The 22,090-nt window shown below is 42.8% G+C and overlaps 2 protein-coding genes and 1 pseudogene across 7 annotated transcripts in view; all 3 read right to left on the bottom strand.

Moving 5' to 3' along the window:
* LOC105223309 (polycomb protein PHO) overlaps positions 1-22,090 on the bottom strand; it is a 133,576-nt gene that overhangs the window by 37,794 nt on the left and 73,692 nt on the right. For 3 of the 6 annotated variants that reach the window (XM_049460188.1, XM_049460189.1, XM_049460192.1), the window contains exon 2: positions 17,775-17,871. The exons of the other annotated variants lie outside the window; for them this stretch is intronic. The gene's annotated coding sequence lies outside the window, so the exon portion shown is untranslated. The remainder of the gene's footprint in view (positions 1-17,774; positions 17,872-22,090) is intronic. 6 annotated transcript variants of the gene reach the window in all.
* LOC125779305 (uncharacterized) overlaps positions 1-22,090 on the bottom strand; it is a 71,242-nt gene that overhangs the window by 27,587 nt on the left and 21,565 nt on the right. The gene's annotated exons all lie outside the window — the stretch shown is intronic.
* LOC125779427 (uncharacterized) lies at positions 1,715-10,434 on the bottom strand (annotated as a pseudogene).

The raw sequence follows: 22,090 nt of genomic DNA, 5'->3' as shown, positions 1-22,090 counted from the left end.
TTGCTGCCGTTCTTGTTTTTAAAAATCATTGAGATTGTCGAATGACCCACGCGCCGAATTTCTTTGTGAGACATGAGTTAGATTCTCCATTTTCCAATCTGCATATTATTGCACCTTTCTCCTCAATTGTAAATGCTTTACTTCGCTGTGATGACATTTTTTCACAGTAACAAACAAAAAAACAATGCGTGACCTTCAAGCGTCAATTACTCAGTGAGACTCAAAACAAAAACGAGCCACGTGCCGAACGGCGTCGGGAATCAACGAACATTGCCGGAGGTGTAAAGAATCATGTCAGTCATTCTAACCGAACATAACTTAGTAAAAATGGGTCATAATAAGCGACATGTCACTGTAAGGGAAGTCATTATATTCGACTTTTTTATAAAGAATTTTATATGAAAACCAAACTTCGTAGTGCAATTACGTCATAGTAACCAGTTGGTCTATACAGGCGGAGTCATAATAAACGGATTCTACTGTATACGGTTTATATGGAATCAGTCTCATTACTTCATTGTCATACCTCGTATATTTCAATGTGTACAGTGTAAATAAAAAATATATTAATTGAAAAATGTGTACAATTTGAGATAAACATTGTGAAATAAAGAAAAGGAATAATGATTTATGTATTTGGAGTATAATCTTATTTTTGTATTAATTTTTATTCGCTTGCTAGATGTTTCATTATGGCAACACTTACTATTTTTCAACATGGAAATCTTAGGGGGAAGCTTTAGTATACCATTCCACGACTTCAGGCCTTAAAGTGGTATGGTTTGATAGAAGAAATGCTCCAGATTAAGAATATATATACATATATATATACAAAGCCGCCGCAAACTTATAGTTTTCGAGATATTTGCATTTGAAGTTGAATATTACCAGTATTTCAAATACGTGTTTTTGCGACTTCAAATTAATTCTACACTTATATTTTGCACTTTTATATCCACTAACACTTCACTAATTCGTTTGTACACACCTATTTTATAGTATATAGTACACAAATAGTTTTAATTCAAGATTTAACTTATTGTTCCATTCTATTTATCTAAAGGGTTACAGTCTGTCAAATAATCAGTGTTACCTTATCGCCATCTTCTGTAAATGAACTAAAAGAAACAAGGAAAATAAATTATACACAAATAAAAGAATTTTTGCGTGTCAAGTTTTTTTCGCGTAAAACTTCGTTTTGCATTTGCGGTTGTTGTTGTTGTTGTAGCGGCAGAATTATGCCGAGTTGAGTCCTTGCCGGATAAATATCAGGGTCCGTTCCGGTTACGTAGACCCGACTGTCGTGGGAACGGTGCATTTGCGGTCTTCGACCGCGCTTCAAACAAATAACCCTGGCCGATCAAACACAGCGTCCGATTTTATAAGGTTTCCTGCGGCATAACTATATATATTCTAGATCTGGAGAACCCCCTCAATCCGACTATACTCATTTATTCTGGAAACCTTAGACGGTATTCTAAAGTTTTCCCCTTGTTGTTGCTGTGGCGGAATTTTGCCAAGTTGCCAGTCCTTAGCCGAATAAGAATCAGGGTCCGTTCCGGTTACGTAAACCTTACTGTCGTGGGAACGATTGTGTTGTTGTTTTAACGGGGTATCAATCCCTGTTAGGATGGTAAGGGGTATCCAGGTTGTCGTCCACGTCATCTAGCGGGAGGCCCAGGAAACCTGCTGTTCGACGGGGTCGGACCTAAGGGAAAGAAGTTAGATGAATGAGGTTGTCGGGGCATACAAAGAGGTGGTCAGTGTCATGTGGAGACTCATTGCAAGCTGCGCTAGGGTCACTCACGTTTTCCGCGGCAACTCGCGCTTTTCGTCTGCGATAGCAGGTGATTTGACACCATGTACGCCATCTACTGGAAGAGAGTCGGTGAAGGTGTTGATAGCTCCACTGTGAATAGCGGTCAGTGCCTGTTGGAAGATAGTTACGTCCGAAGTCCGGTAGGCGTACTGTTCGATGTTGTCCACGTATTTTAGGAAAAGCTTCTTGATGTTCCTAGGAGGCGGTTCCGCTCCAAGCAGGTGACCGCAAGGGTGATTTCTACGAAAACAACCCAGCAGGCACGGCTTGGAGTGGAGTTCATTATGCTCCTTAACTGGGAGCATAAGCGTCTCATTATGTAGGTGTTCTATGGGAGACATCAAAAGGCATCCCGTCGAGGTCCGGAGTGCAGTATTCTGGCAGGTCTGAAGTTTCCTCATCTGCGTACCACTGCACCTAGGCGACCATATTGGTGCTGCATAGTTAAGGACCGGCCGGTCGATTGCCTTGTATGTTTCCAACAACGTTTCTTTGTCTTTTCCCCAGGTGCTGCCGGCTAGCGACTTGAGGATTTTGTTGCGGCTCTGTACCTTGGCGATAATCGCGGTCGTATGAGGAATGAAGAAGCATAGACTATCAAGAGTTACACTTAAAATCTTAGGGTTATTAAAAGTCGGAATCTTGCCGCCATCGACGGCAATATTATGCTCAAGTCTATACTCCTTCGTCTAGTTCGTGAATATGGTCGCTGTGAATTTGGTGGGGTGTGAGATGAGGTCCCGATCAGTGGGGAAACGAGAAAGATCGGAAGGGTAGTTTTTTACTTTTGATTCCATTGCCCGACGTCAATATTGTGCAATCATCTACGTACGAGGTTATGGAAACCCCCTCTGCGGAAGGTTGCGGAAGTTTCGAGATGTAGAAGTTAAACAGTTTCGGGAAGAGTACACCACCCTTTGGAACCCCCTGTTTAATTCTTTTCAGTTTAGATGTTTCACCTCGAAATAATACGGATGATTATCGACCGCTCGGGTAGTTTATGGTCCACCTCTTCAGTCCTGGATGAAGCGTAGTTTTTTGGATATTCTGCAGTAGCGTTGTGTGATTGACTGTGTCAAAAGCTTTTGACAAGTCCAACGTTACGAGGATCGTCCTCTCACAGGGTGGTTTGTGGTTAAGGCCACGAACTATCTGGGCGTTTATGACACTAAGTGCTGCGGTGCTACTGTTAACTTCTCGGAATCCATGCTGGTGGTTGGCTAAGCTTAGGTGAGTGAAAGTCGGGAGTAGCAAGACCTCAAGTCTCTTCACTACTGGGGAGAGGAGAGTTATTGAGTTTGCCAGGTTTCAGTAGTGGACCACTCTTCCGACTTTCCACCCATCGGATATTTGATGAGTGGTCAGCGACAGGTTTAGGACCTTGGTAAGATAGCTTACTCCTCTCGAGCCTATATGCTTTAGAATAAGCGTGTTGATTCCAACAGGGCCAATGGATTTGGAAGATTTTGCTTTATTGATGACATTCTGAACCTCCTCATCGGTGAAAGTAAGTGGCGCGCAGTTGTTTGGCATTTTGCGCAGCCGTCGATTAACACATCTCTTGGCTTTGTCTACCGAAGGGTGCAGTGTAAACTGCCGGCTAAAATAGCTCGGGCACTTCTTCGGGTCCGAAGAGGCATGACCATTGAATTGAACTTCAACTCGATCGTCGTGTCTCTTCGGATTAGACAAAGCTTTGACAGTAGCCCAAAGCTGACTGACACCGGTGGAGAGGTTGCAGGACTTCAGGTGCTCTATTAATTTCGTCCGCTTATGTTGATTTACCATTCGCCGAATCTCCAAATTGAGATCCCTTATTCGGGGATCCCCGGGATCAGCATGGCGTAAGGTGTCGCGCTCATTAGCTAAATCGGCTGCTTCGGCTGGGAAATTGGGCGGATTTCCGCTATTCCTCCTGCCGGGATGAAGCGAGCGTTAGCTGCTGCGATCAAGTGCTCTCAGTAAATTCTGTGAAGCCGACCCAGTTAGCTTTGTTAAAGTTAATTAAGGTACGGTTGTCCACAGAAACGAAATCAGGAGGCTTCTCGATCGAGATAATTATGGGCAGATGGTCAAAGCAGAGAGTTAGCATAAGTCGCCAGGTTATACTATTTATCAGACCACCACTAGCAATGGTAATATCGGGCGAGCTGATACAGGTGCCCATAACTCTGGTGGGGCCTTCGTCATTCATTGTGCAGAATGTCGAGTCGTCGATCTGTTCCGCCAGCTCCATCCCCCTACGATGATTTGACAGGCAGGGATGCCAAAGACCTTGATGCGCGTTAAAGTCACCTAGTACCAAACGGCTTTCACCACGAAGTAGCGCACCTATATTCGGTTGATATCTTGTAGGGCAACATGTAATTAGAGAGATGTATGTCTGAAATATTTCGAGCTCGACATCGCGTAACCAGATAGCTATACCCTGGCATTCTAGGGTAATATCCCTGCGGTCGATGTCTTCGTTGATTAGGGGGGTGACAAGTCAGAATTGGAGCTATATTGCTTGTGTGAGCTCCCGAGGACCGCGGAGGTTCGCTGTTGGCCAATCTATATGAGTGGGAGCACAGTGCGCGAACTGGGTGCAGACTGCACAGCCGTAGAGTCTAATCCCGAAATGTGAATGAAGCCTATTGGCCTCAAACGCAACAAAAAAATTCTTCCAGGCTCAGGTTGGACTCAATGCCGGCCCTTCGCCGGATAAAATCCGAGTCAATGCCGGGGCGTAGAACCGGCTGTCGTGGGAATTGGGTCTTAATCAGCTGTAATAAATTTCCCTATTGATGTTTGATGATGGCGCTAAATCGGAGTAGCACAGGAAGATTTCGAATAGATTAAGTTCAAACTCCTCGATGACAAGAGTCATTTCTGTATGACGAAATTTTGACTAATTAAGTGTCGGTGGGAACTTGATATAAGTCACATATTGATAAATAAACGGCGATAGTGTAAAAGTTATCATTAGTTAAAAATACACATAGAGATACATTGCATCCAAACAAATCAACAAAGTATAAGTTAAGGTACACCTGGTGTCAAACACCAGGAATAATAAAATCTGACACAAAGGTTAATACTATAATCTGAGCTAAACCTATTCTTGCACTCAATTCTCAATATGTTCGGTATGTGCATGGCGTTCGCTGACTGGCTAGCATACCAATAAACAACAACTCCCGCAGAGCTCTGTTTTCCCGCCAATATCTGCAGCTCGAAAGAACAAAAAAGAACCGTCTCTCGATTGAGCAAAACAAGCAAGTCAGCTCAGGTTGAAGTGGAATGCTAGAATTCATTAAGCAATAAAGTATAAAGCGAGTAACATCGCTGTGAAAGTAAAAAAGGCATTTTTACTAATTGGCGCCCAATAACGTGGGACTTCTTAAAAATTTCTAACCACTGAACTATCATATTCAATGATATTAAAGACCACTTATCTTGCGGAAAGGACTAATTACCCTGAGGACAGAATTAATTTTAATATTTAAATTCTCACGAAAGCATGTAAGCAGTAATTTAAGATCACAAAAAGTAATAGGTTTGTGCTTAAAAACTACTTAAGAGTCAAAAACCATTGTTAAAAAAAACTCGTGGAAAGTGTAAAATATTATAAAAATAATAATTTAAACAATAATTTTCGCTTTTCTAAAAACTCATAAGGAGGAAAACGTTAAATACAATTAACGTAACAAAATTAATACAATTCTTCGAGAACGTTTTATTCTATAAGTTCAGTATTTTTATCTGAATAAAAGTAATTAAAAGAACTAAAATCAATAACACATATGTGTGTTTGTAGTTCATAGAAATATCGGATCTCAAATTTACAAAGAAGGTTATAATCCTCGATCTTGCTTAGTAAAATGGTCTCTTTCATTGTTCGCATATCACATTGAATAATTTACTTTTTCTCCACTTTTCAAATTAAATTTGTTTCTTAAATTAGTAATATCTCTTTACATTTGCTACAAACTACGATTTGAACCTTATAAGAAAGAAAATTTAAGAGTTTTTAGATATCAAGATGAGCGTTAGTAGGGAACAAGTTCTAGAAATAGTTAGCACTGCTACTGAGCGGACTAGGCAAGCATTTTCTGATCAGCTTGATCAATTAACCTCACAATTGAATCGATTAACGTCTCCCACCATTCAGATTTATGCTCCGGTATCTATTGACTATTTGATTGATAATAATGTTAGCTTGAACCTAATTAAGTCGTTCCCTGAATTTATAAAAAGGGTTCGGAAAAATACTACATTGCATTGGAAATATTTCGAAACAAAACTACTGAATCTGGTAATTCTACTCTTTCGTCGTTCAAAACAGTGCTTAATTTTCAAGCAATCATTGCAAGGTTGGATCAATGGTACTCCGACAAAAGACCATTATATGTCCTAGAGAACGAACTTAGTGTGTTAAGGCAAGGTAGGATGTCAATTTCCAAATATTATGACAAGATAAACTCTCAAAATATAAAAAATTAACTCTCATAATTAACAAACAAATAATCACCCATAGTAGTAATAGGGAAATTATTGCAGCTCTTAACGATGGAAAAAAAGACAACGCTTTACGGGTATTCATTTCGGGGCTTCGTCGTCCACTACGCGACACTCTATTTTCGGCAAGGCCAAAAGATCTTCCTTGCGCAATCGCAGTAGCTAAAGAGTTTGAAATTACTCACATGCGTCTTTACCTTGCCTGCGCTTTTGCCGCAGGAAGGTCATTAACAGCAAAACCTTATTCGCAACCGCATACTGAACGCATTACCCGCAACTTTCCAAACTCTCACACTACGCCAACGCCGATGGAAATAGACAATAATACCTCCTATTACCATTAACGCTCCTCTCCAGAGAATCAGTATAATCCGCATTAAAAAAATAAAAATAATTTTCAACCACATCAGTAAATACCAAATGCTCCGCCGCACCGCAGCATCCTTTTATGATTCATCCTACGATATTTAAGCGATCACGCGAGCAATGCTCCTCAAATCAGACACCCCAAAATAAAATGCAAAAAGTTAAGTTTCTGTAATGAAGAGTATTCTCAAGGCGATAATTTCAGAAATTATGCTACTAAAAGTTGTTATCTTGATGATGATACTAATAACTATAATCAAGTTGATAGCGATACGAAACAAGTTGAAGAAATTAATTATTTAAACTAAAGTTGCTCCTGTCGTTTATAACTAAAACTTCCAAAAGCGATCAAGAGCTACGCCTTTTAATCGACACCGGAACTTCTAGGAACTATTTTAAAAATTTTTCGCTTCTGCATGGCATCAAAAGTATCGGCAAACCCTTCAAGTTAAAGTGTACCATGCCTGATGAAAATGGGTACTTATTTTACCGTAACGGTAAAGAGAAACTACAGCATCTCTCATGCAATCAAGCAATTTGATTACAATAGAAGAAGACTCTGTCCCATTTCGCATAAAAACTCAATTTCCGGACGTGATTAACACACACATAAATGCATTTGCTTACCCAAATAGAGCACTATCACACAGAACTTTTTGACATGCGTCGACAAATTTTCAAAATCTGCCATGTTGAAGCCAATCACATCAAGATCCACTGTTGATGTCAAAGATGCTCTTCTACAAGTTGTATTAATTTTCAACAATACAAAAACCATTGTATCTGACAACGAAAAGGCTTTCACTTCCAATACTACTAAGAGATCACTTTTCTATCGATCAGTTCTTCATCCCCACACTTTACAGCGAAAGCAACGGCCAAGTGGAAGGATTTCACTCTACCTTGCTTGAAAGAGCGCGTTGTATTAAGGAACAGCAGCAAACATTCCCAACTGATTGGAAGATCTCTTTTGTGTGTCCTATACATAAGGACGGCCCAAAGGCAGATGTCTCCAAGTATAGGCCAATTTGCATTCAATCTGCTCTTGCTAAACTCTTTGAAAATATAGTTCTTCCTCAACTGACTTCTTTCTTCTCAAACATCATCACCAGTAAACAACATGGATTCGCCGGTGGGAGATCGACTACCTCCAACCTGTTCATCTACGTCAATTACCAGCTTGAATCTCTAAACAACGATAAAGTAATTCATTCCATCTACACAGACTTTAGCAAAGCCTTCGATAGAGTGGATCACAAAGTCTTACTGAGTAAACTAAGCAAGCATGGCATCCAAGGTAACGCACTTAACTGGTTATAGTCGTATTTGATTGGTAGGCAATTCCAAGTGAAAGTTGATGGTAACCTCTCTATCAAGCATGACGTAACATCGGGGGTGCCGCAAGGTTCTCATTTGGGTCCCACTCTTTTTAATATATTTGTTAATGATATCGGGGATTACTTCCGATCTGACTATCTGCTTTATGCAGATGACCTAAAGTTATTCAGAGCCATATCTTGCGAAGTAGATACGGTTACTCTCCAAAGTGACATTGATGCACTCTCGACCTGGTGCCACAAGAATAAACTTGATCTAAATATCAAACCTCTGCTAATGGTAGGCACCTTGTCGTGGTGCAGGGGCTTAAACCGCAGCACAGCACGGCATCTCCCATCCGCCAGGGGTGATGCTGCTTAGCATCTCCCCTGTGGGATGGCAGAAGCCGCATGTGCGCGGTGACCAAGAGCTACCACCTCCTAATCCAGGGTGTCATGCGACCCGTGCCCATTGGATGATTTGCAGCCAGGAGGTAAATTCAGCTGTATTCGAACGGAGCCTTCCCAACACCGGGCCGCCTTGGGAAGTAACGGTGGCCTTACTGCGTCAAGGGGCTCTGGCGCAGCGGACTCTTCGTATTCCCCTTTCCGAGATTAGACCGGGAGGCCTACAACACGGGCCGAACGGTCGTACGACCAAGATGATACAACAACAACAAAACCAGGAAACAACCAAACAAACAACGGCAACAACTACGGCAACAACAATGGCAACAACCGAATCGACAACAACGACAACGACAATCGGAGCAACGAGCAGAAGCAGCGGCAACAGTAGTACCGCCAGCAAAAGTGGCCAAGGAACTAGAAGGAAGTATAGGTTCCTGGATGCCCTGTCGCCTGATGAGCGAGCACTCTTTGAGGAGCACGCACGCGATGATGACGAGGCGCCCTCCTGCAGCGGTACACAGCGTAGTGAGTCAAGAAGGACCACGGTAAATCGCGCAAATGCTGCCCCCGCAACCCCCTTGAGCAGGATCGACGGCAAAGAGGAGGGTGGTTTCACGAAAGTGGAATCTAGGGGTGAACGCAAACGGAGACGGCAACGAGGGAACATTCCACGTACCCCGGAGCAAGGACAGCCAGGAGGTCATGGCGATCCTCGCAGAGCAGGAATGAGCCACTCTTAAGTGGTACCTTAGGTTCCTGGAGGACGGCATGACACCAGAGTCAGCTGAAAAGCGGGCTCTGAGTAGGAGCAGTGGGAACAACCCCTCTCCCAACAACGCGCAGCGCACAGGTGCCAACGGTGGATCGGCGGCAACGAGACGCAGAAATCGAAGGCGTCGCCGAGCTCACGCTGCCTCGCTTGAGGGACGGAGCGAAGCAAAGCCGGCACCCCAGGAGGCACCTAGAATTGAGAAGAGGAAGAGCGGCCAAATCACACCTCAGGAGCCACCGAGACCAAAGAGGGTAAGAGAGGACAAGCCACAGGAGGCCAGTGGAAAGCGCTCCAATCCCAACCAGCAGCCGGTAAGAACCGCAAGCCGCAAATATGCAGAGGCTGTGAGCAGCATTCGGATGGCTGTGTTGCCCCGCAACTACCCGGCGGAGGCCCTGGGGTCCGAGCAATTAACGGCTCTCCAGGACTGCATCGTGGATGCCCTATGTGTCGGCAAAGGCTTCACCGGAGCCTTCAACGGCATATTTTTCAAGGGCGTCATGCTGCTGGTTGACTGCCAGGAGGAGAAGTCGGCCACTTGGCTTCAAGAGATCACACCAAAGCTGGGAGGTTGGAATGTTCCGGCCCTGTGCGTAAGAAGGGGTGACGAGATCCCTCAACTGTACAGCATGGTGGCGTTCTTCCCGAGAAGCGCAGACAAAGGCTACGACACCGCGCTCAATCTGGTAAATAACCAGAATGAAGGTTTAAGTACCTCGGCGTGGAAGGTCGTAGCTAGTAAAATTGAGGGTTCCGGGTGGAACCTCAATATAACGATTGACGACGAATCCTACAAGTACATCCGGCAGAGGGGATTCCGGTTAAATTTCCGCTTCGGGAAAATAATTATGAGGCCATGGAGGCCCAAGACCACGTCGTCAATCCAGGGAGCTACGACAGGGACGACCGAATTAACAGCTCCACCCGAAACCCGCCCAACAGCGCATGAGGCAACTGCGGCTGTGGTTTCAGGAGAGCAAATGGAGACCCCCAACGAACCCATCCCGGCTGTGCAGGGTGAGACCACCGCCGCGGGTGTAGAAAGCAGCAAGGAGCCCCCCATCGAGCAAGGAGGCACGCTGCCATCAACCCAGGAGCTTCTAGAGGGGCTGGAGATGCAGGTCGAGGAAGAGGTTGTGGACGAAGACCTGTCTCTCACCGAACCGGTCCTATAAGCTCCAGAACCGGCATGGAAGTGGCTCAGGTGAACCTACATCACGCATCGGCGGCCTCGGCAGTCATCGTGAAGAGGTTCATCTCGGATAACCTGAGCATCCTTCTAATCCAGGAGCCCTGGGTTTTCAGAGGAGAGGTAAGAGGCCTCAACACGAGTAATAGCAAGGTAATCTGGGATCTCTCTAGCGAGAGACCCCGTTCCTGTGTAGTCGTTAGAGCCGATATAGACTTTTTCTGTATTTCAGAGTTTCTAACGCAAGATCTGGTGGCTGTGCAGGTGAAGGACAAGGAGGGGTCGGACTTTGTCATGGCGTCCGCGTACTTCCCGGGTGAGACAGCTACGGCACCCCCCCCATCGATACTCAGTTTGGTGGAGTATTGCAGGGCCAACAATCTTCCCCTGACCTTAGGATGCGATGCCAATGCGCATCATACGGAATGGGGTAGTACGGACTGCAACGTGAGGGGTGAGTCACTTCTTGAGTTCATACTTAGCCCTCTAGTGCATATGCCTGCCTACAGACGGGGTGTTTTCAAAATCAGATATAAAATATTTCTTTTAATATTAAAATTCGGATTTTTTTTCAAAAGAACGCTTAAAGTTCAACTTACGTAATGGTTTTTTCAGATTGGCAATACTACTTCTAGTTTTGACGTACTGTCAATTTGAAGTGACAGATTAGCACTTTCCCGCCAATTTAATTATTTTTGCAATCAACACAATTTTCTGAACAACAAGAAATATAAATTCTTGTGTCGTTTCAAGTTGAAAAAAATACTTACGGGTGTGGAATTTTGTGCTCTTTATGATAGTGTTCGATTTATAATAAAAAAACTAATAGCAGGTGAGTAAATTCGAAAATATTGAACTCCGCCTTGAGGCGGACTCATGCATTGCGCTGCCTACCTTTTTCAAGTAAAATGAAATATTTGTGATACAATTGAAAATTTTTCTTATTTTATTATTGAATAATAATCAGATATGTCGCGTTATTCTAAGACCCATATGACGGATTCGACAATATTTCGAAGAGTCGCAATTGGTAACTGATACTTCCGACAATGAATGCGATTTTGATAGTGACGATTCTGATATGGATCCAACCTACTCACTACCGGAAAATGATACGATCATTGATGCAATGCTAAACTCCTCAGAAATGATGCGAAACGCAATCGAATGCAGTTTGAATGTGACAGACTTTGATGAAAATGCTGAAATAATTGAGCTGCCACCGATTCCTCCATTGCCTGTTTGTGACGTTACTTCTAGTGTATTCTTACCGTCGACAGTGACACGTTCTGTGCACAAAGCATTAGAATCGCAAGAAAAAATCGGAGTCCTACCAGCTGCAAGTGATTTGAGAACGATATGAGTGCGATAAGATCGATTCTTTGGAAGAAGAAAAAACTTCAGCTGAGTGTTGCAGATTTGGCTTTTCAAGGCCAGGACATGCCGGATTTTTTAAAATGTTTAAAAACACCTTACGACTGCTTTGCATATTTTGTGACCGAAGACTTTCTGAAGGTAATTTCTAATATATAACAGTTTATTAAATTTTTAATAAAAATTTTGCAGGCAATAGCCTTACAGATGAACTTGTATGCCAAGCAAAAAGATATATCTTCAAAGTTTTGTATCGATCACCAAGAGCTGCGTAAGTTTTTGGGAATATTTGTTGATTACGTCTGTTTATCGCTTTCCTAACAGTCGCTCATATTGGGGACAATACGGATTAGATCCGATACGTTTATCCATGACATGCAATCGATTTGAAGAAATTAGAAACCACTTGCATTTCAATAATGATGCGTCTCGTATAGAGAAAGGTCAACCTGGTTATGACCTCTTGTATTTAGTAATAGCATTAGTATAGAGAATGTAGGGTGTGAACCAACTTTCGTAACAAGTGTTCGCAGTGAGGTCCTAGACATCACCCTAAGCAACGACAGCATGACCGGGTTGATCTCACAGTGGCGGGTGTCAACAGAGCCCTCATTGTCGGATCACCGGATCATTCGTTTCGTTCTGGGGGTGAGTGTACCCCGCGTAATACGAACTGGGGTATTTTCGTAGAAACCTTAAGTAACAATATAAGCATAAATGTGGAGGGGCAGACGGATGGCAGGTCGACCACAGATGGACTGGAGAGCAGACTGAGTGCCATAAACCAGTCCATTGTGGACGCCTATCATTGCGCCTGTCCACTAAAAGCGACCACCAGTAAACTTAGCTGGCCCCGGTGGTCCAGTAGACTCTCGGCCCTCAGACTTAAGGTGCGCAGGCTGTTCAATAGAGCCAAGCGCACAGGGGCCTGGGAAGAATACAAACGGCACCTAACAGCCTACAACAAGGAGATTAGGTCTGCCAAGTCGAACAGTTTCAGGAGATTCTGTGACAGCGTCTCCTCGACCCCAGAGGCAGCTCGACTGCACAAGGCGTTGTCGAAGGGTAAGACGGACACAGTATCGTCCATAAAGAGACAAGACGGGACATATACGACAAGCGCGGAGGAAAGGGCAGAAATTCTCCTACAAACGCACTTCCCGGAGACAGTTCCAGTGAACCTAATTCCAACCTCGGTCACACGTAGGCCAGATCGCTCAGACTGGCTGACTGCAAGGAAGCTTTTCACTGCAGACTCGGTCAGGTGGGCACTGGCCTCCTTTGCAAGCTACAAGTCACCGGGAGTGGACGGCGTCTTCCCGGCCCTTTTGCAGCATGGTATGGATATTCTCCTACCACACCTGTTAGGGCTGATGAGGGACAGCCTGGCGTTGTCGTATATCCCTGAGCTATGGAGAACTGCAAAAGTAATTTTCATCCCCAAGATAGGGAGGAGAGACTATTCACTAGCGAAATCGTTCCGGCCTATAAGTCTCACATCCTTTATGTTGAAAGGAATGGAAAAAGTTATAGACAATCATATTAGATCGGAGGCGCTAAGGATCGCACCCCTGCATGCCAGACAACATGCGTACAGAGCGGGCAGATCTACAAACACTGCTCTGTACCAACTCACATCTGAACTGCAGGATTCGCTGGATAATGGCGAAGTTGCGATCTGCGCCTTCCTTGACATTGAGGGTGCCTTTGATAATGCGTCACACGTTAGCGTGATCAGGGCACTCGAGAGAAGGAACGTCAACCCCTCGATACGCAGATGGATTGAAGCCCTTCTGCGCACGAGGGTTGCGGAAACAACAATAGGAGACAGCAAAATTCGTCTTGGCACCACGAGGGGCTGCCCACAAGGTGGTGTGCTGTCTCCTCTGCTTTGGAGCCTAATAGTAGACGAACTACTTGAGCTTCTCACCAGCAATGGAATCCGCTGTCAGGGATATGCGGACGACATTGTCATAATGGCGAGAGGCAGATTTGAGAACACTCTCTGTGATATAGTCCAAAGGGGCCTGAATCTGGCGAAAGGATGGTGCATCACGGTAGGGCTAAACATCAACCCAACAAAGACCACCGTGATCCCATTCACTAGGCGGAGGTCTCTTCCGGGCCTGAGGGCCCTAACAATTGGAGGCACAGAAGTGGAATTGTCAAGGGAGGTCAAATTCCTTGGCCTCACCTTAGACTCAACGTTAAGATGGAGCAGGCATTTGGACCTAACGATGTCCAAAGCAACCAGAGCAATTATGATATGCAGACGTCTGGCCGGCAGATCATGGGGTTGCAAGCCATATATCATTAGATGGCTGTATACCATGATAGTAAGGAGCGGTTGCCTGGGCCCACAAAGCAGCACAGTCTTCTGTGATTCAGAGACTATCTAAGCTGCAGAGACTTGCATGTGTCTGTGCTTCGGAGGCAATGCGCACATGCCCTACGGTGGCACTGGAAGTCATACTAGAGCTCACACCATTGCATCAGGTGATCAAGTTAGCAGCAAAACACACCATGCTGCTAATGTCAGCAGAAGGCTGTGGAAGAGGGAAAATAATGTCCTCTAAACAGATGGACGCACTAGCGGAAAGCACACCGCTGGCCCTCCTTCCAAGAGACAGCACAACGAAGAAAATAAAATTCAAGAAGAACTTCAAAGTAACCTTAGGCAGCAAGACGGAGTGGAATGATTCCACTCTGGAAAAACTGCTGGAAGACAGTACCATTCAGTGGTACACTGATGGCTCAAAAACACCGGAAGGAATTGGGGCAGGTATCGCGGGTCCGCATACTAAGCTATCCATACCTATGGGATGCTTCCCAAGCATCTTCCAGGCTGAAGTTTTTGCTATCAGTCAGTGCGCCGAAGTCAACCTCAGCCGCAACTATCGCAACCAGCGCATAGCTATCCTCAGCGATAGTCAGGCGGCACTAAAGGCGATCTCATCATTCGAGACCAAATCGCTTTTAGTTGAGGAATGCACAGAAAGGCTAAACCGCCTGTCCTTGTGCAACCGGGTGCACCCAATTTGGGTACCAGGGCACAAGGGAGTAGAAGGAAATGAGAAGGCCGACGAGCTGGCACGCAAGGCGGCAGCGTCTAAGATGTTGGGACCAGAGCCGCACATAGCGGTAGGACCCCACACTCTTAAGGAGCTGCTTCGCACGGAGGAGAGAGAGGTGAGGGAGCAACACTGGCGACAGGCAGCAAGCATGCGTCACGCCAAGCTGCTACTAGGTGGATACAGCGTCGCAGTCTACACGGGACACTGTAAGCTCAGGAAGCACCTGTCCAACATGGGCATGGTCTCCTGTGCTAACTGCCGGTTCTGCGACTTGGAGCAGGAAACACCAGCACACTTAATCCTGGATTGCACAGCAATCTGTGGAAAAAGGCTCAAGGCCCTGGATTCCATCTATATCAGCAGGGATCACATAACCTCACTGGCGCCCGGCAAAATACTGGAACTATTCAGGCTGCTGGGTCTCTGGGAGGTCATGTGATATAGGAGAGGGCACAATAGACCCTAGGTCGCGGTGCATAACCTCAATTAACTATTCATTCATTCATTCATAAATATCAAAAAGTGCGCTGTCATATCATTTTCACCATCGCACTCATGCACTCCACCTAATTACAACCTGAATAATGAGACAATAAACGTAGTTGAACAAGTAAAAGACCTGGGCATACTCATCGACAACAAATTGACATTCAGCAAACACATCGACAAGGTCTTACATCAGGCTTTCAAAGTTCTTGGTTTTATAACTCGGACAAGTAAAGACTTTAAGAATCCCAACTCCATTCTGCGTCTTTTTTCCTCGCTGGTCCTCCCAGTCCTGGATTATGGTAGTGTAATTTGGTCATCTTTCACTGACGTGGCAATAAACCGTGTTGAAAGAGTTCAGGCGAAACTATGTAAACTTCTAGACTACCGGTACTGTCACAATGTTTCTGGTGTTCTCAACTCAACTGAAGATATTTAGGACCGCTTCAACATCAATAAGTTACATGCTCGTCGTCAGCTAACTGACCTAATGTTCTTCTTTAAAGTCGTGAATGGATTAATTGATGCTCCGGACATCACCAGCTGTTTCGAGTTGGCACCGAAGGGTATCTCTTTTAAGACGCAACCGCCTGCTAAAAACCATAAAAACCTCAAAAAACTACGTGTTCAGTTGCATGTCAACTCGCTGCATACTGAAGTGGATTTCTACAACGGCTCACTCAACGCATTCATCCCATATATAAAACTACGTCTATTAAAATTCCTCTAGTCAAGACAAATTTAATTTTCTTTTTTTTTTTTATTGCTGTACTATAATTTCTATGTAATAACGATATTATAATTTTATATTTCCCCTCTAAATCAATTTATATTATATTTCTTTATATATGTTGTATAATGCCGACTGGCGTAAAATTGTTAAATAAATAAATAAATAAGAGAAGCTCAAGAAAAAAATTCTTAAAAGATTTAACGCAAGTAAAACTCTTAAAGCATATGAAGTTGGAGAAAAGGTTTTTTTTGAGAAGAAACAAACGATTGGGTAATACACTTGATAAAATCTTTATAGAAAAAGTTGACGAAACAGATCTCGGTACTGCAGTTATGATCGAAGGGAAAAGAATCCACAAGAACAATTTTCGATAGTTTTCTTCGATGGCATGTGTTCGAAAGCAAACAGCTACCTCTCCGACCTTTCTCGTTTCCTCACTGCACGAAACCTCCAACTTTCACCCGCCAAATCCACAGCGACCTTACTGCTTGGGGTCACGAAATTCGCTAAAAGCTGCTCCTTCCCCTATTCCTGGTCGAAACCGTTTATGAAAAACGTCTCCAGACGACAAGTATGTCCGTTACCTGTTTCATACCTCGTTGACAAAAAATTGAAGACCTTCCTAAATAAAAAACTACTAGCACGAAACCTCCAACTTTCACCCGCCAAATCCACAGCGACCTTACTGCTTGGGGTCACGAAATTCGCTAAAAGCTGCTCCTTCCCCTATTCCTAGTCGAAACCGTTTATGAAAAACGTCTCCAGACGACAAGTATGTCCGTTACCTGTTTCATACCTCGTTGACAAAAAATTGAAGACCTTCCTAAATTAAAAACTATTATATTCTATTATCACCTCAAAATTCTGTTAAAAAAGACTAATTTATATAAAAGTACTACCTTAAAAGTTAAACATAAATTTGGTTTTCCCCCATATAGCCATTTATGAAAATGCCAATGAGTAATTTATACAACACGTTTTCTTAAAGCAAGTTGGTTCTGAAGAAAATAATTGTAATAAAAAGCTGAAATGACAACTAAATAGAAAAAAATTGGGAAAATGAGAAGAGGTAGACGAAAATTCTTAGCGCTCAGTCCAGTTGAATGTAATAAGTACATTCCTTTAGATAGCAATCGTGGTTAAATTTTTAATGTAAATCTGGGGCACTTATAATAAAGTGAAGAGAAAATGGCGAATCTCCTCATTGAAGTAACTATTGTAGAAGTTCGTTTTTTAGGTGGTCAAAATAGTAACCACACTTTTAATTATTCTAAGATCCTTAGAAAATCGGACGATTTATTTTAATGGTTCCTTCTTTCACCTGTATAGCTCCATATTTAAAGTGCAATTAAATCTTAAAAATTTTATAGGCAGGTAGAAATACATAAGCATTGCAATGCGGAGGAGAAAATAGTCTCAAACCTCGAAAAATTGGTCTCTTCAGCCGGGATAAACGAGAGGTAGCTAAAGTCAACGTTGGGAGAGGGCATTCCTTACAAGGTAGATGCGGTGGTCCCTTCATAAGATTGGCGTTTATCTTTGAAGGAAGGTTTCGGATTATCTTCTTGATTATTAAGGCATTTAAATTCTTGAATTAACGTCTGCCTAAATTTTTCCGTAAGGTCTCAAATTCCCGGCCGATTTTCTTAAATTTATTGCACGTCCACCGGAGGACTTTAAATAGGTAAATTTCTTTCGGTCTACATTTAATGCAAGACCAGCAAAAACCCTTACCATCAAGAATAGGATTCAATATCCTGCCTGTCAGTCCAGCACATTTAACATGGGCAAGTGCGTCACATGGCCAGCAAGAAACATCCAACAGACCAACCTTTAAAAACAATATTAAATAAATATAAATGAGATGGATACACAAATTAACTGTAGTCAACCCATTAAATATGTTTTAAAGGAATTCGTGAGGTTTATACAACTATATTTTTGCTTTTTAAAATATCAAACATATAACGCCGGTTTGAAAGACATGTGTTTAAAGTTGCAATTTTTTTGTAAAAATTAAAGAAAATTGTACAAAGAATAAAATATATATCAGAAGTGATTAATTTAAAGCATTATAAAAGCTTTGAAAGCTATATATATTTGTTTTGTATTGTGTCTAATAAGAGAAGAAAAGAACTACCCACAATATACTAAGTAAATGGAGCAGGCAGCAGCATAACCAAAAATATATAACCACAACATAATTTGATATTTAGTGTGGTGTTGTGCTACTTTATAACTGATCTTTACCGAAAATTCAAGTTTTTTACGCCCAACATGCCTCCTAAAGGAAGCACAAAGCCGACGCACATGTGTGGCATATGCAATTCTATCGTTCATGCTAAATCACCAAGTATACTCGTATTATGTACTGGTTGCCGTATATGGACTCATTCTAGATGCACTGGGCTCACTAGACCTGAATTCCCTGAACTAGCTAATAATATCAAGTTGTAAGGCTTCCAATGGAAATAAGGTCCCTGTAAATTAGATGTTAGTGTTGTCACCGAAGTCGACCCTGAATCCGATAGCAATGATGATGACAATATAACTATGTGCAAGTTAAAAAGTCTGCCTGATGCCCAATATTCTAACCTTGCTGCCTCGTTCGACAGCAAATTCAATAGTTTTAAGTCTTCCATCGAAAAGAATATTGTTGACATCAGGAAGGATGTCTCGAACCTAACCAAGAAGCACAAGCATACGGATGACAAATGTACTGGGCTTGAAAACACACTGAGAACTATTGAAGGTAAGCTCAAAAACTTTTCTAATGTTCCTGCTCCAGCGAAGATCTCTTCGCTGAATTCGCTGAACGTAAGAGACGTGAATCGAACATCGTCTTGTTAAATGCCACTGAATCAACGAAACCAGACGGTAAAGACCGTCTTGAAGAGGACAGAGCTAATATCCTCTCAGTCCTGCCTCCGGACTTGACTGGTAACGTGGACCAGTTTAAGATTCGTTGTTTGGGCCGCCCATCGCTCGGGCGTAATCGTCCACTTCTCGTTGAAACTCCATCTCCAACTGTAGCGCGTGCAATACTCAAATCTAAACCGCTGGAACTCGCCGCTGGATCTAATAAAGTGATTTTTAAATCTGATCTCACTCCATCTCACCTAAACCACCTCAAGAACCTCCGAGCGCAGTTAAAAACCTTAACGAAGAATGGTGATACATCTAAGACTATAAAGTATGTCAATGGTGTTACTAAATTAGTAGATAAACATTTTCGCTCGATCATCTATAAGGGAAACCCAACCTAGTCTGCAAGTCCATTACCAGAAGGTAAGAGGCCTTCGAACCAAGCTCAGTGATTTTATCACTGCGACGTCAACTAGCCACATCGATGCCTTCTGTATTTGAGACATGGCTTCATCCTGCTATTCACGACGGGGAGGTAATAGACGACACATTTAACATTTTCAGGCAAGACAGAAGTAATTCAACAAGTATCAGCGAACGCGGTGGTGGTGTCCTTATAGCATAAAGAAGTATTTCCATCCTGAGTGCATCCACATCCCCGATGATCGCCTAGAAAAAATATATGTGAAAATTAAGTGCTCTAAAATCATCGTTGGATGTGTTTATATTGCCCCTAGAGCTTCACTCAACGTATACCAGATTTATCTTGATACACTTTACTATTTGAAAGATAAACACAGGGACGCCAACTATCTTATCACTGGAGATTTCAATCTTCCTAGAAGTTCACCACGTTCAGATTGCGAAAATCTATTTTATGAAGGTTTCTCTCTAATGGAATGCATATAATTCAACAAAATCTTAATTGACAATAATAACTTACTTGATTTTGGTTTCAGTGACCTACATGTACATATTGAGCGTACCCAGGGAATTACTATTATAGATCGGTATCATCCAGCTTTGGAAATCTCAATAGAGCTTCAACCGAGTCTTAAGTCTACACTGTCACCTTACTTAGACTTCAAGAATGCTGACTATGATAACCTAAATAATTTTTATCTAAACACAGATTGGTCTAATCTTTACTCATCGTCCTCCATAGACAGCAAAATCAAAGTTCTCTACGACATAATACATGTTGGTATCTCAACCTATGTTCCTGCTGGTATACCGAAAGACAGTCTCTTTCCTCGTTGCTTTTCAAGTGAACTGAAACATAAAACGCTACTCAAGAAAAAAGCTCACGCTACCTTTAAGAAACACAATACTAGTCCGAACTACAGTAAGTTTAGTGGGCTCAGGCGTGAATTCAAGCAACTCAGTGCTGAATGCTACAACAACTATATAAACAAAGTCGAACTACGAGTCCAAGAGGACACTGATGCTTTCTGGCATTTTGCCAAGAACAAAAGAAGATGCAGCAGTGATTTCCCATCAACCATGTCCTGGAACAACTGTACAGCCACCTCAGGCTTGGAGATCAGCAATATGTTCGCATCCTTCTTCAAAAGTGTATACATTCAGGATCCATACCAGAGCTCTTCATCACCCAATAATGAGCCTGCAACTATTAATATTTTAGATGAGTTTGCTGTCAGTATCAATGAAGTCCACAAATGTCTAATGTCTCTGAATACAAAAAAAGGAGCTGGTCCTGATGGCCTACCAAACATCTTTCTCAAAAGTTGTGCCACCAGCCTCAGTGAACATCTCACACATATCTTCAGCTTCTCGCTTCACAATGAAACTTCCCCAACTGATTGGAAGATCTCTTTTGTGTGTCCTATTCATAAGGACGGCCCAAAGGCAGATGTCTCCAACTATAGGCCAATTTACATTCAATCTGCTCTTGCTAAACACTTTGAGAAGATAGTTCTTCCTCAACTGACTTCTTTCTTCTCAAACATCATCACCAGTAAACAACATGGATTCGCCGGTGGGAGATCGACTACCTCCAACCTGTTCATCTACGTCAATTACCAGCTTGAATCTCTAAACAACGATAAAGTAATTCATTTCATCCACACAGACTTTAGCAAAGCCTTCGATAAAGTGGATCACAACATCTTGCTGAGTAAACTAAGCAAGCATGGCATCCAAGGTAACGCATTTAACTGGTTACAGTCGTATTTGATTGGTAGGCAATTCCAAGTGAAAGTTGATGGTAACCTCTCTATCAAGCATGACGTAACATCTGGGGTGCCGCAAGATTCGCATTTGGGTCCCACTCTTTTTAATATATTTGTTAATGATATCGGTAATTTCTTCAGATCTGACTATCTGCTTTATGAAGATGGCCTAAAGTTATTCAGAGCCATATCTTGCGAAGTAGATACGGTTACTCTCCAAAGTGACATTGATGCACTCTCGACCTGGTGTCACAAGAGTAAACTTGATCTGAATATCAAAAAGTGCGCTGTCACCTAATTACAACCTAAATAATGAGACAATAAACGTAGTTGAACAAGTAAAGGACCTGGGCATACTCATCGACAACAAATTGACATTCAGCAAACACATCGACAAGATCTTACATCAGGCTTTCAAAGTTTTTGGTTTTATAACTCGGACAAGTAAAGACTTTAAGAATCCCAACTCCATTCTGCGTCTTTTTTATTCGCTGGTCCTCCCAATCCTGGATTATGGTAGTGTAATTTGGTCACCCTTTACTGACGTGGCTATCAACCGTGTTGAAAGAGCTCAGGCGAAACTATGTAAACTTCTAGGCTACCGGTTCTGTCACGATGTTTCTGGCGGTCTCAACTCAACTAAACATATTTAGGACCGCTTCAACATCAACAAGTTACATGCTCGTCGTCAGGTAGCTGACCTAATGTTCTTCTTTAAAGTCGTGAATGGATTAATTGATGCTCCAGACATCACCAACTGTTTCGAGTTGGCCCCGACGGGTATCTTTTTAAGACGCAACCGCTTGCTAAAAACCACAAAAAACTACGTGTTCAACGGCCCACACAATCGCATCGCGTTGCTTGTCAACTCGCTGCATACTGAAGTGGATTTCTACAACGGCTCACTCAATGCATTCATCCCTGATATAAAACGACGTCTATTAAAATTCCCCTAGTCAAGACAAATTTATATTTATATATTATAATTTTATA

The sequence above is a fragment of the Bactrocera dorsalis genome, chromosome 6 (assembly GCF_023373825.1).
Source record: "Bactrocera dorsalis isolate Fly_Bdor chromosome 6, ASM2337382v1, whole genome shotgun sequence".
NCBI lineage: Eukaryota > Metazoa > Arthropoda > Insecta > Diptera > Tephritidae > Bactrocera > Bactrocera dorsalis.
This window is presented reverse-complemented; position numbering and strand designations above follow the sequence as displayed.